This window comes from Castor canadensis, chromosome 16 (genome assembly GCF_047511655.1).
Source record: "Castor canadensis chromosome 16, mCasCan1.hap1v2, whole genome shotgun sequence".
Classification (NCBI taxonomy): Eukaryota; Metazoa; Chordata; class Mammalia; order Rodentia; family Castoridae; genus Castor; species Castor canadensis.
In genome coordinates this window covers 40,102,807-40,118,270 of record NC_133401.1, presented here as the reverse complement: position 1 = coordinate 40,118,270, position 15,464 = coordinate 40,102,807, and the positions used below count along the sequence as shown (strand labels likewise).

At 42.0% G+C, this 15,464-nt stretch overlaps 1 pseudogene; it reads right to left on the bottom strand.

The window, feature by feature from the left end:
- Positions 1 to 13,097: 13,097 nt before the first annotated feature.
- On the bottom strand, positions 13,098 to 15,424 carry LOC109676736 (thyroid receptor-interacting protein 11 pseudogene; annotated as a pseudogene).
- Positions 15,425 to 15,464: the final 40 nt, after the last annotated feature.

Below are 15,464 nucleotides of genomic sequence, written 5' to 3'. Positions count from 1 at the left end.
TCCAGCAAATTAGCCAAAACCTGAGAAGGAGTCAAAAGTAGCTGGTTGGTAGCTGGTTGATCAGAAGTTCTGGAGACCTGGATTTGGGGCTGGGTCTGCAGTGGGGAAATGTCTTGTAGAGTGAAGCCTTTCACCTGTGCGATTTGATGCTGCCTTCAGGTAGACAGTATCAGAACTGAACTGGTTTGGAGGATGCCCAGCTGGTGGTCCCCGCAGAATTACTTGCTTGCTATGGGGCAAAATCTACACACCCTTTTGGGTCACAGCTTGAAGAGAACAAAACAGTTGTTTTTCTAAAAACTTTGGTAGGATAGAAATGAAACTGCCAAGTAATGTTGGAGGAGGTAAGGACACGCTGTCCTCTCTGGGGGCAGGAGTCACTGGAAACACCCAGAATATTTGTGTGTTCATCATTTTTGTTCATTACATGGAATGTATCCTTCTCTTGTTGTGTACTGGGACAAGAAGGTTTCAACAATCTCAAAAACACAGCCAGTATAAGCTGAATTTAAATCCCAAATCTGGCAAATGTTAACTGGGCATGCACGGTCTTCAATGTGTCTGAACTTCAGAAATCTTGTCTGTGAGGTGAGGATACGAATCCATACTTCACAGGGTGGCCTAGGATGAAACAAGATAATATAGGTGAATCGCTTCGCAGAGCCTCACTGTAATAGACACATGGTCTATTATCTGTAATATCTGTAATATTATCTGTATTATTATCTGTAAGTCCCTTTAAATTTATCCTTTGATGCGAGTTCTTTCCTGGCCTCTGGAGGAAATTTTGGACAGGGTGCAAAATCTTTTATAATCATTCTTAGAGGATAAATTCCTACAATCAATTCTGATTTCCCAAGTCATCTTATCGTAGTGGCTATAATGTCTAGCCCCGGTATCAATCATAGCTCCTCCCCCTTCCCTGGCATCCTCAGGGGGGACAGGGAGTTTCTTTTCTCTTCCCTGCCATGTGGTCTGTTGACCTTGGCAACAATCTCTGCTCCTTCCAAACTGGAGCTACTGAGAAGGATGAAGGGGAAAAGCAAAAACAAGCTGTCACTTAACTAGCAAAGCTAAGAGTTGGCTGGTGTTTCAAGCTGAGTTTGTGACAATTTTTTTTTTTCAGTACTGGGGCATGAACTCAGGCTTCATGCCTGCTAAGCAGGTGCTCTACCACTTGAGCCACTCCACCAGCCCTGTGAATGTGTATGTCTTGGATATTTTTGAGATATGGTCTTGCAAACTATTTGCCCAGGCTGGCTTCGAAACACGATCCTACTTATCTCTGCTTCCGGAGTAACTAGGATTATAGGTGTGAGCCACTAGCCCCTGGCTACATGTGGCAATTCTTCAGTAGCTCTCCCATCCCTGTTGCTGAGGATGCATCTCTGCCCAGTATCCAAAGACCCTTCCTGACATCCCATTTCCCACAAGATAAGGCCAGCGCCAAAGTATTCAATATGTGACCCCAGACCATGCTTCTGTGTGTAACTCCTGCCTGTCCTTCCAAACATCTCCACTGCAGCCTGCCATAGTTAGGATTTGGAACATTCCCTGAAGTCTCCTGTGTCAAAGACTTGGTCCCCAGCCCATAGTGCCCCATCACAGAGGTGGTGGAATGTTTAGGAGGTGGGGCTTAGAGGGAGGTAGCTGCATCATTGAAGGAGACATCGGGACTCCAGTCTCTCCTTGTCTGTCTGTCTCTGCTTCCTGACTGCCATGTGTTGAGCAGCCTCCTCCACGTGTGCTCTTGCCATGATTTACCATGCTTCCACAGGCCCAAAACAATGGGCCCAAATTATCATGGGCTGAAACCATGAGCCAAAATAAACCTTTCCTTATCAGTTGATTATCTTGGTATTTGGTGACAGTGACAGAAAGCTGACAGCACACAGCCTTGTGGAAATTCCAGCTCAGGCCAGAATACTACGCTCTTTTTCTGCACTCCAGGTTGTGCGTTTGCAAATGTAGACACCTGTACCTAGAACGCACCTCTCCCGTGATTACCTTGGCAAAGGGCGGCCCTTCTGTGAGAAGAGACAAGTGTGACCAAGGGCCCTTTTGCCAGGCAAGGTTAGAACTCAATCCATACAGGACTGAGAATCCGGGCAGCCATTGAGGGGGATAATGATTGATGTAAAGTTTCTGCCTCACAGCTTGACAGGTGCGAACAGTACTTCACTGTCAAGCACGTTGTTTTTCTATGATCCCTAGGGAAACTGAATGTGTTCCTCACTTATTCATTGCTTTCCATTTTTGTGATGTGCCTGGTTTATCTAATCAAACTCCATTATGCTGTTGATGGACTTATTGATTTGGAAGAAGACTTGGCATGCTAAAGACATTAATTGTTTTCTATCATCTATCTCGTAGCCTACCTGCTTTAAATTTAAAACAAGAATGCACCATCATGCATGTGCTGGCATTTTAACTTGACTCGTGGCATTGTTTAATAAATTATCCTTTTAACTTTTAGATAACTAAATGCATTAATCATTTTCCTCATGGCTTCTGCTTAGAAAGTCTTAACCCAGTTTATAATGACATCAGTGTTCTTCTAAATCCTTATCTTATACTTTAAATACTGGCTCTCTTGGTCTTTTTTCTGCTGCTATAACAAATGGTAAAGACTGGGTAATTTAGAAAGGGTAGAGGTTTATTTTGGCTTATGGCTATGGAGGGTGGGAAGTCTAAGAACATGGTGCCAGTATGGTTTCTAGTGAGGGCCTTTTTGCTACATTGTAGCATGGTGGAAAGGTGGAAAGGCAGGGAGTGAACTTGAAGGAAACAAAGCACAGGTGAGAGAAGTTTGTAATGACCTGCTTTCTCAGAAACTAACCCAGTCCTAAAAGAACGCATTAATCTTTTTTAACAACGGAATCCCATTTTAAAGACCCACTTCCAAGCCAGGCATGGTGGTGTATGTTTGTAATCCCAGCTCTTGGAAACTAACAAAGGAGGATCATAAGCTACAGGCCAACCTGGGCTATATAGTGAGAAACCATTTCAAAAAACAAAAAAGTTCCACCTCCCAACACTGCTCCAATGACAATCAAATTTCAACCTAAGTTTCAGAGGGAACAAACTATTCAAACCACATGTTTGCTTTGAACTCTTTCCTAAGCAAAGGTGGAGGGATCTTGGATACAAGAAAATAATACTCCCTGTGTACACACAGACACCATGTTAGCAGCCATCCTCAGTGGCAAACAGGAAAAACCAGACGAACTAAGATCAGAGTGGCTTCTGTCGTCATAGTTAGGTAGGAACCCCAGTCCCAGAAAGGTTAGACCCAGTGAGGGAGGTGAATGAGATGTCCCAGAGGTGGGCCACACATCCCTCTTCCCTGCTCCATGTAGAGAAAGAAAACAAGAAAAAAAATAGACTCTACCCTTCTTTATGTCCTTAGTCAGATCTAGCAGGAGATGGGGGAGGGTCATTTTGGGTCAGACATTCTACTGGAATTGTTAAATGGACAAGAGTATGTTTGAGAAATTGTGTGATCTGCCCAAAGTCTCTTCAAAGGAACACCTACCCTATAGAAAGAGACTTGACAGAGCGTGTTTGAAATGCAGAGTCATTCTATCTGTACCCCTCCTTTAATTGACATTCCTTTATAAACAAGATACAGTACAAAATGACTAAAATGCTTTAGACAACACATTCACATCCTAAACTGACCCAGGGCCTCACATGCAGGAGGCAAGTGCACCTACCATACCAAGCCACACTCCAGCCCTATCAGACTTCACTCAGTTTGGATCAGTTGGCTAAATCTGAAGGAACCACTATTGCTAGGATAAAGCTGTGGCCTGATTGGCTATCTCTGCTATCTCTGAACCACTCACTGTGATGAAAAAGCCACCCCTAATCAAATAAGGCCCCCTCCCCACCCTCGAAGTGGGAGGGGAAAGAGGAGGAGCAATAAATAGAATTCGTTTTTACCCTTCCCTCTGGTCAAGGAAGTGCATTGGCCTTCCTTTCATTTTCATTCAGTCTGAGGCTTGGATCAAGTGCAATGTTACCTGAAAAGCTGTTTTCCAAGGTGTTTATGTAATCAGCAGGCAGAACAGCTATTTGTGAGCTAACAACCTGAAGAAATTGTTTCTTTCTCATCCAGATTTTAACAGTCAGCCACAGTAAGCTTCTCCAGGTTCCTGGGTGTTTCTCCCCAGCTCAACCCTGTGCTTGGCAAGCAGCAAAGTCCCACTTGAACTGATAATAATAACTCACATTTATAATTTGCAATTTGCAAAGGGACCTTCACATTTGGTACCCATTTCATCAGCAAGCCAGAGGAGGAGGATGCTGGCTTTCCTGCTGGTATGTGGATTTCAGAGCCATGTTGCACTAGGGATGGAGAGAGAGGATTCTGATGAGGAGGCTTCCTGAATCCACAGTGGTTAAGCTCATGCATAGTCATTGTGTTTAGTGTGTTATGAAGAACGTTATAGTTCCTGTCTATACAGCAGCCATGTCTCCCTCTTTTGCTGACTGGCTCTATGTCTCCCTTTGAAATATCCAGGATCCCCTGCTAGATATAATCTTGGGTCTTAGTGGACTTGTTAATGAAGGTGTGCATTCTTGCTAGACAAAAATGGCCCTGATGTAAGGAAGCGCAACCAAGAGATCACCCTGTGTGGAATCTGACTGCCGATTGATGGCATGAATGGAAGGGAATAAGCCGATCATCCTTGATCTTGGCTCTGAAAGACTCTGCTTTCTCCATGAGCTCCCTGGCCTTAAATCAGGTTATGAATCTATATAGGACATGACAATGTACAGTGGTCACCATGGCACATGGTCCCACAGACTTGTCACGGTAAGTCTTGGCAAGGCAGAGATGTGTTTTGTCATGAGTGAGAAAAATGGAAGATAAAGCAAAAAGCTAGCGTGATAACTTGTGATAACTGGAGATAGCAAATGACTTACCCACCATCACTCACCTGATAAGTGCAGCTCTGCACCCAAGGCCAGAGTTCTCTCTTACCAAAATGAATTTCCTGGGTTGAGGGCCAAATGTAATCCCTGTGTCCCTCCTACTAATTTCCAAGTGCACTGGGAGGGACCATAGCCCTCACTGAACAGATCTTCTGCTTTTCATCCTGCACAGAGAGACATTCATGCCAGACATGATTGACACTGAAAATACTTGTTAAATGAAGAAGCACATGCTCACAAAATCAGCTGGCTAAATATGGGAAGGCGATTCTTTAAAAGTATTTAGTATATATTCACATATCACAAAACGCACCATGCCATGCAAAGGTTTTAAGTATATTCACAAGTTTGTGCAACCAAGACCAGTATCAAATTCTATGACATTTTCATCACCCTCAAAAGAAGCCCTCTTCCCATGAGTCACTCCCAGTTGTCCCTCCTCCTGGCAACCATTAATCTACTTTATGTCTCTATGGATTTGCATATTCTAGACTTTAATAAATGGAATTATGCCATGTGTGGTCTTTCATGCCTGGCTTCTTTCACAATATTTTCAAGGTTCATCTGTGTTGCGTCATGTTGCTTTTCTGCCAAATGATTTTTCATTTCTTACATATACCACATTGTGGTCTTTCACTCATCAGTTGATGGACATTCTGGTTGTTTTGGTGGGGATGTTACAAACACTGCTGCTAGGCACATTCAGGAACAATATTTTGTGAATATGTTTTTGATTCTTTCATCTATATACCTAGGAGTGGAATTGCTGAATCTCAAAGTAACTGTGTTTAACTTTTTTGAGGATCTGACAAACTATTTCCAAAACAGTTCTACCATTTTATATTACAGCAATGCAAAGGGCTCCATTTTCTCTATAAACTAATGTTTTCTGTTTTACTATTATTTTTATTAATTACTATAATAGCCATCTTAGTGAGCATGAAGAGTTTCCTTTGCTGTTTTGGTTTGCATTTCCTTAATGAGTAATGGTCTTGACCATCTTCTCATGTGGGTTTGTTTGTTTTGGTGGGACTGGGACTTGAACTCAGGATTCCACGCTTGCAAAGTAGGTACTCTACCACTTGAGCCTCACCTCCGGTCCATTTCATGTGTTTGAGTCATTTGTATATCTGCTTTTAAAAGACATTTCCACTCAGTCTATTATCACTGAATATGAAGTGACGTGTTTGGATGCTTGGTCCCCAGGTAGCAGTGCTAGTTTTGGAGGTTGTAGAAACCTTAGGAGGTGGGAACTGCTGGAGGAAGCAGGTCACGAGGAACAGACCTTTGGAGGGCAGACCTGGTCCTGGTGCTGGCTCACTCTCCATGCTTCCTATCCAAAGTGAGGCCAAGTCCAAGGAAGCCACCTTTGGACTAAGCCTTCTGACACCATGAGCCAAAAGAAATCCTCCCTCAAGTTATTCCTGTCAAGTAGGTTTGCACAGCAACAAAAAAATAATAGAAACTCCTTTATCCACTTTTACATTGACCCAGTTGTCTTTTATTGTTGAATGTTAGCAGCTCTTCATATATTCTGGGTGGTAGACTTTTATCAGATATATCCTTCTGTTAATGGGTTGTCTTTTCCCTTTGTTGGTAGACTTCTTGATACACAAGTTTTTGGTTTTGATAACTTCTAAATTATATTTTTTTCTTTCGTTGCTTATGCTTTGTTGTCAAATGTAAGCAAATATTGCCTAGTTCAAGCTCACACAGATTTATAACTATGCTTTATTCTCTTCTGTTTAAATCATTGACGCATTTTCATATGGTGTGAGGTAGAGGATTAACTTCATTCTTTTGCATATGGATATAAAGTTGTTCCTATTTTCAACAAAGGATCCTTTGCTGTAAATATTTTTTTTCTTATTGAATATTCTCTATACCCTTGTAGAAAATCAACTGGATAAGGGCTGGTGGATTGGCTGAAGTGACAGAGTACTTGCCAAGCAAGTATGAGGACCTGAGTTCAAATCCCAGTACCACAAAAGAAAATCAATTGGGTGTAGAATCTCAATGTTATTGCATTATAAGCCCATCCTTTGGCTAGTACCACACTTTGGATTATTGTACTTTTGTACTACTTATTAAAAGTAGGAAGAACCTCATTATTCTTTCAGGATGGTATTTGCTGTTGCATTTCTGATATCTTTTAGGATCAGCTCTTCATTGTTGAAAAAAAAAGAGGCAGAGGAGTTAGAATTTTGACAAGTACAGTCACCTCTTGGTACCTGCAAAGAATTGGTTCCACGACCACTCCCAACACACTGGTGTACAAATCCTTTATAAAAATTGTATATTATTTGCATCTAACCTATATGAGTATCCCATGCACTTTAAATTACCTTTAATTTACCTGTATTACTTTATACAAAGTAAATGTATGTAAATAGTTGTACTATATTGTTTAGGAAACAATGACAAGACTGAAAGCTTCTATGTGCTCAGGAGAGACTGATTTTTTTCAAATATTTTTCATGCATAGTTGGTTGAATCCATGGATGTGGAATTCAGGGATATGGAGGGGAAACTGGACAACTGAAGTACATTGAACCAACAAGTGATTTTGTCAATTTTACAAGTATAACATCTTAACAGTATCAGGCCTTCCCTGAAAAGGAAGTGCCTTGGATTTACTCATGTCTTTGTTTTTTCAGTGATGTTCTGTCATTTTCAGTGCATAATTCTTGAACATCTTTTGTCAAATTTATTCCTGAATAGTCTCTTCTTTTTGATTTTTTTGCAAGTGGAACGTCCCCTTAATTTTACTTTTGTTTAATAAATTTCTAGTGTTTAGAAGTACTAATGACTTTATTTTTATCTTTCAAACTTGTTTACTAGCACTAATAACTTTTTGTTGCCTTTGTTGCGGAGGGTTTCTTTCTTTCCAATATAGATAGTTTTTATTTATTTCTAGCCTGGTTTCCCTGGCTAGAACACCCAGCTCAGTTATATAGAAAGCATGACAGCAGACATCTTATTTCGTTCCTGATTTCATGGGGAAGCTTTGCAGTCTTGCACTACTGAGTAAGATGCTAGCTGTGGGTTGTTCACATGTGCTTTGTACATTGTTTAGAAACTTCCCTTTTCATAGTATGAACTAGAAACCTGTATAAAGGGGAGGGGGGAGGGGCATTTTTTCTGGAACTTTGAAGCAAAATAAAGATAACAAAGACCAATCAGAAATAAAAATCATTTGTTCTCAAAAACAAACAAAGAGAATCCTATGATAAACATAACTAATTAGGTCCTTGAGGAAGTTTCCCCTCACAACTGAATCACTGCAGCTGTATTAGGTTTACTGAGCTGAATATGTCAGCCCATCCTTGTGTCTCTGGAATGAAACCCACTTGATGAAACTGTGTGATCTTTGTTAAGGTGCTGCTGAATTTGGTTAACAACTATTTTATTGAGGATTTTTGCATCTATGTTCATCAAGGGAAGCTATAATTATAAAATAAGGAAAAATACATAAAGTAGATTAAATAAAGGTAAGAAGAGGAATAGAAAAATAATGGATTCATGACTGTAATGCCTGAGTTGGAGATCAGGAGGACTGCAGATGGAGACCAGCCCAGGAAAAAAAAGTTAGCGAGATTTCATCTCAACAAAAAAACCAGGAATGGGTGGTTCAAGCCTGCCATCCCAGCTACATGAGCGGCCATAGGTCCATGGTCTGAGGCCAGCTGAGGAAAAAGAACTAAAAGAGGGCCAAAGGTGTGTTTTAAATGGTAGAGCACCTGCCTTGTAAGCACAAATCTCTGAGTTTAAACTCCAGTATTACACACACACACACAAAATCAGTAGAAGAAAAAAAGTATTTTTTTTTTAACAAAAAGGAACTTCAGAAGCTCCCTTCTGGGTCTTCTAACATTAAAATCTGCCAGGCAGCGGGGTAGTTGGTCCTAGTTGGTGTCTGGTATAGTTCTCTGTAACTACCACACAGGTTACCTCTGATGTGGGCTGAGTGCCAGGCCAGTCAAGGGTCTGCTGTCAGTGTCAAGGTTACAATGACTTTTGAAACCTCCCTTCTTTGTGTCCCAGGATTTGATGCTGGCTCCACAAGTTTTGTGACCTGTGGGCCATGCAAGTTCTCACCGGCTCCTAAGGCCCCGGTCTGTACATCCAGGGTGACACATGTCCAAGCCAAGGTGTGTTCCCTGAGTGTGTGCTAGAGGGAAGCTGGCACTCTGTCTGCTGTCTCAGTGCCTTCAGACCCTGGCCAGCAGTAAACCACCCTGACAGAGAGAGGAGCCTGGGGAACTCAAATGATCCTCTGGACCCAGGGCACAGCTCTCAGTCCCATGGGCATCAGAGCACACAGAGCAGGGAGGCAGCTCCAGAGCCTCAGAAACCACCACGCACTAGCTCAGAGCTCTCCGCCTCCACCATGATCCACAGGCCATGCGACTTGCTCCTCACAACAGAGGCCAGGGACACGGACCACCACGTTCTCCATGGTCCAGGCTCCCTGCTGCTTAAGATGCTGGACAGGTCTGTGTCCAACCCTCTCCTGTCCACCTCTCCCTCTCAGGGCCATCCACCTCCAGACACAGCTGACTCTCAGACTTGTAATTGTTCCTTGTTTTCAGGGCCCCAGAGTGGCTCAGTCTCAACACAGACTCCTCTCAAATGGTGCCTGGGGATAGTCCTCCAAAATATGGGGACCAGCAAAGTGAATTTCTTCTGCAATGTTAGCCTGTCATTCTGGAGGAGTCACTGTCAAGCCAAATTCACTCTCCCCCAACACTGCCTTCAAGGCTTGTGAGAATTGTGGGTTTCCCCTGCAGCTAGGACCACCAGTCTTTTGTCACCAGGACTGCCTGGATTGCTTTGTGGTTGTCACTTTGGGTTCCCTTTCCCCCAGGAAACTAGCAGTGGAGCGGCAGACTGTGTCCTCCTATTCTCTGTGTCACCTTTCTGTTTCTCCATAGTTTTGGTTGTCCTTTTGCCTCTTTCTTGATTCCTGGTGTTCTTCTTCTCTTTCTTTCTTCAACATATATATATATTTGCTTGTTACCCTGACCCGTCTCATCCACAAAGTCTTGTGGAGGAAGCTTCTAATCTACCGTTTTACCCTGGCACATTGGCATATAATCTTTTATACCTACAAATTTCTCTCTGAGCACTGCTTTGACTGCACCCTGTACGTTTACAGAAGTCATGCTCTCATTTTTATTCACCTGCAAGGGGAAATTTCAATCACTAAAGTTATTTGCACACACAGATAAAAAACTGGACATCTGCAGGTCCCAACTTTTCTAAGCTGGTATTTCTGTAACCCCTTGGTGCATACCAGTTAAATAAAGTTTGGGACATTTACACTGCAGGAGACAGTGCTGTGGTGGAAAAGTCACCCTCCCGACCTCAGCTCCCAAAGTACCTAGAGTTACAGGCATGAGCCATTAGCACCTGGCTTTCATTGGGGTTTTTATTCTTCCTTACTTTTGGGGAGTGATGGAAGGAAGATTTTAAATTTTTATTTTTTACACATGGGGTACATACTTGAATTCACCCCCTCCATCACATGCAGAAAATTTCTGGAAAGACAATGTAAAAACCTGTTACCAATGCCTCCGATGGGAGTGAGAATAAAGACAGTGGGCATTCCTTGAGATAGAGGGACATGTGCAAATATGATTTTTGGTTTTGTTTGTTAAATATGTACTATAAGAGTAAGATATAAAAATATTTTTTCAGCCGGGTGCCAGTGGCTTATGTCTGTAATCCTAGCTACTGAGGAAGCAGAGATCAGGAGGATCACGGTTCAAAGGCAGCCCCGGCAAATAGTTCACATGACCTTATCTTGAAAATACCTAACACACACACACACACACACACACTAAATACAAAAAATAAAAGGGCTAGTGGAGTGGCTCAATGTGTAGGCCCTGAGTTCAAGCACTGGTAGTGCAAAAATATATATATATACATCATATATATATATATATGTATATATATATATACATCATATATATATATATATGTATATATTTCCAAAAAACAGTCTGAAAGCAGAGGAAAGCCAATTGCTTCATCTACTTTGATCAGAGGTATAAGGAGGTTTGGTATGAGTCTCTCTAAACACTTTGATAACTTCTATAATAGAAAAGAATTAATACAACAGTACAATTACCTCCCCTTGTTCCTCCTCTTACCCAATGCAAGCACTAACGAGGACACACAATTTCCCGTGTTATATACATTTAGGTATTTCATCACAATATTAGTGGAAATTTCTTTTTCTAACAAAAAGAAATAGGTCCCCACGTATTTCAAGATAGAAACCTTCTTGCTGTCCTTTTTCCATATTTATAAGAGGATTTGGGATTGCTGCTCTCAGGGCATATTGAGGTCCCTCCCTCCTCAAAGAAGAGCCTGTTAGGAAGGTCATAAGAACCTCAGCCCCACCCGGGAGTCCATGAGAAGAAACCTCTGGGTGAGCATGCATCAACCCACTGTATCTGTCCTTTGGAGCTTAGGAGGGACACAATCATTGCCATCCAAGGAGACAATGTGTTCCCAGCCATGCCGTAAGTCTATAACACAAGCGTGGTACGTTGTGACATTTAGCAAAGTTCCTATTCCATGGTTGAATTCACCCCCTCCATCATTCTCCTTTATCTCCCCGCCGCCCATTCTTGGAATAGTTTCAATAGGGCCCATTGTTCCATTTTCAATCATGAGCTCAGTATTTCCACCATATTCACCCTCCTACGTCCTTTCCTTATATCCTCCTCCTACTACCCGTTCCAAAATCAGACAGGACCTGTTTTACCTTCCTCTTCTCTGTTTTTGAAAAAAGACATTTTTGATTAGGATACAGATTTGGATTAGTCTCATTTTCACGTTTCACTTTCAATACTCAAATGTTCCTATGTTAAAGGCGTATCTAAATTTAAGATATCTGCAAGAAATGTGTTTTAAATGGACTTCAGTAATGATACAAATATGACATCCTATAAAACTAAGCTGCAAGTCCGAATTTTTTATGATGAGTTCATAAAAAAATTAAAGAGATACTCTCTTACTCTTAAGGTCCAAATAGATGGTGCTGGTGCTGTTGAAGTGATCTCAGTGTCCTCAGTGACCGCTGTGATGGGAACACACAGTCCTGGATCCCTGTGTCTCCGGCAGCAGCACCTCAGTCAGAGGCACCAGGTGACCGGTTGGGTGATATGGCTGACTACAGTCATATGGCTGCAGTTGCACAGTGTCACTTACATCAAAGTTGTATTTGTGTGAGGAAACCTCATTGTAGTTGATACCTTTAGTAGCCACCTCAGCTCTTGAAACTAAATGGCATGTCCCCTCATGTACTCAACAACCAAAAGGAACAAACTATTGATCATGCAACAACCCTGGTTAGATCTCAGCAGGATGGCACTGAATAAAATCACCCATCTCAGGAGGTTACATAATTTGTGGTCACATTTATACAACATTCTTGATGCAACAAAATTATAGAAATGGTGACAGTAACTGTCAGGGATGAAAGCAGAGGCAGCGAGGGTGCTTATGGTTAGAAAGGGGTAGCTCGAGGGATCCTGTGCTGGAAGAGTTGTGTCTTGACTAGGTGGTGGTCACGTACACCTACACACATGACACAACGGCACAGCACCAAATACACATTCCATCTCAGGGCACCTAGAAGCTCCCAAGGAGAGCCTCGCTCTCAGCCTATCTATGCCAAGTCCTCCAAAGATGATTATTAATGCTTCAGATGATTTTCTGCCCTATGCAGAGAAGTTCTACTATTTGTTTCATTTTCTTTTTTTGTAAATCCCTTGATAATCTTTAAAAGATAAACCCTCTGTCTCAAGCTTAAATGAGCTTGAAAATCAGAGAAGGAAATAAAGAGCTGATCTAGGTAGCTACCAGTACTCATGTCTTCCTTTTTTATTTCTGTAAATTAAGAGAAATCAAATATTTCTAGCTAAAACTAGGAAAATCAGAAAAAGAAAAAATCAGATTGTATAGCCAAAACTTGCTCCTCTGACACCTGCAGTTTCTAAAAGCAATAAAAATATTTTTATTAAATTTAGAGAAATTACAACACAAATATGTCACTTCTGAAAGGCCACTTTGTGATAAACACATACACACAGTGCTCATGGTCCTTTAAAGTGCTAGATAGTCTCTGGCTTCAGAATCACCTACTGCTTCAGCAGGTCTTTCAGCACAGCTAAGTGCTGCTGTCAGGTGACACTGGCAAAGGCGTCAATGTGGATGGGCGGAACATCTGAGATGGGTTTCAGAAGACCATGCCCAGCTCCACCAGCTCCACCTCCAGCTGGGTTAATAAGAGGCCAGCTGCAGAACAAGCCAAGAATGGATTCCCAGCAGCCCTTCTACCCGCCCTGGGTAAAGCTGGATCTTTAAAACTTGTTGATGTACTTGTATTCAGTTTTCTCTTTGCTGGTGAATCTCGAGGTTATATGTCATAAGCAGAAAGCTTTGGTGGGGGGATAGGTGGACAAGATTCTATTTCTAGAAATTTAACAAAAATCTCTGAAAAAGAACCGTTAGGCATAGATTGCTGATTTGGTGTCAGAGGTGTGTTGGGGACACTTTTTGCTCCTCCAAGCCACCCAGTCATCCACCTGGCAACACCACCTTCATCTTCATTAAACAACTGCTCCATCTCCTCCTCTTCATACCAAGGATGCTTCCTATTACCTGTAACACTTCATGGCGCTTAATATTTGGTGTGTGGAAATAACCAATGAGTAGGGTTCTCATGAGGACTTTGTCTATTTTTCCTTCCGTGCTGTTTACTAAATTCACCAATTTCTTCTGTGTATCATCCAACATTGCCTGTAGGAGCTCACTCACTTTGTCTTTTAAGTTCTTCAGTCTGTTCTTCCTTTTGATTTAACTGTTCTGTAAGTCTGGATGCTGAATCCAATGAGACATTTCCTTCATCCAAATGTTCTTGCAATGATGTCACTTTTCCTTCCAGATTTTCTGCTTTTTTCGTCCATTTGACTGTAACCTGCTTTTGTTTTTCTAATTCAGGAGAGTACCTCGCTTTTTCCTCTGGTTGGAAGTGCTCTAGGACCATCTGCAGGCTAGCTAAGGGCAGCGCATACTGCTTTACTTGGTCCTGAGCGACAGTGAGCTGCGATGCAGTTTCATCCCTCTGCTTGGAGACGATGTGCACTTCTTCATGCAGTGACTCCACGTGCACTCTGGCTTGATGATGTGCATTTTCCATTTCATTACAGGCTGAGACTAGCTTTTCCTCCAGTGACGTGACTTTCTTTCTCAGTTTAGCTTCTCTATCTTCCATGGCCGACAAGGTCTGAGTATGACACTCATCCAATTCTGAAAGACGATTGTGCAATCTATCGAGCTCCTGGTTTAACTGTGACTCTTTGTCGTGGAAGTGGTGAACTTCATTCTGTAGGGCACTGTTTTCCATTTGCTCCTGTTTCAGAGTCGACATGACTTGGTCTCTCTCCTGTTGAAGTGTAATTGTCTTCTCCTGCATTGACTTAATTGTGTTTAAGAGCTGATTTAACTCCCCAGCCTGACCCTGTTCTTTCTCTTTCAATAGCTGCTCAAAAGCAAGGGCCTTGTCCTTCATTGAATTGTACTGCAACTCTTTTTCTCGAAGCATTAGAGAAAAGTTCATGTTAGCCTCTCGTAATGCTTTGTATTCTGTTTCTTTCCCCCTGGATGTCTCTACTATTTTGTCATTTTCCTCTTTCAGTTGAGAAATGTCCATTTCTAAAATTAACATTCTTTCCTTCAGGTTTGTTACTGCCTGCTTCAAAAGCTCATTTTCATTCACTTTGTTAATGAAATTTTCATTGGAAGACAGTAACTGGTCACTTTTGGCTTCGATTGAGAGGTCTTTTTCCTTCAGTAAGTTTTGTAATACGTCATGTTTCTCTTTCAGCTGCTTAATTTCTGAATCATGTTGTTTTCTTTCTAGCTCCGAGGAGGCAGTAATCGACTCAGACAACCTGTGACTGTTTTCCTGCAGAGTTCTAATTGTCGCATCCTTTTCCTGCACCAATTTTCTTAACTCTTCCACCTGTTCTTGAGGAAAAGGAGAAAACTCACTCAATCCAGCAGACACACTCGCTGTAAGGGACTCTGCTGCCTGGGAGGTAAATGATGAGGCAGAAGAGAACTGGGGTGACACGATATCAGGTTTTCCTAGAAGGTCCTTCACATGGCAAAGCTGGCCTATGCTGTGCTGAACTTGTGCTAATTTTTGTCCCAGTGTTTTGAATTTGCTCTCCTTTAGCTCATCACTTTGGATGAGGCCAGGGTTGTCTTCTTGTAATTTAGAATTATTTTCACTGTCCACCAAGAGTTGGGCCTGAAGCTGATAAAGTTCCTGCAAAAGCTGGGCCGACTCATGTTGTGTGTTTTGGACTGTGGTCAACAGCTGTCGCTTCCATCAATCTATCACTATGAACAAGTCACCTGGACACGTGGTGACTTCAACAATTGGATTGGTATTTTTCATGGTTTCTATGGGCCAGAAATTCAGTAAGTTCTCATCTGAA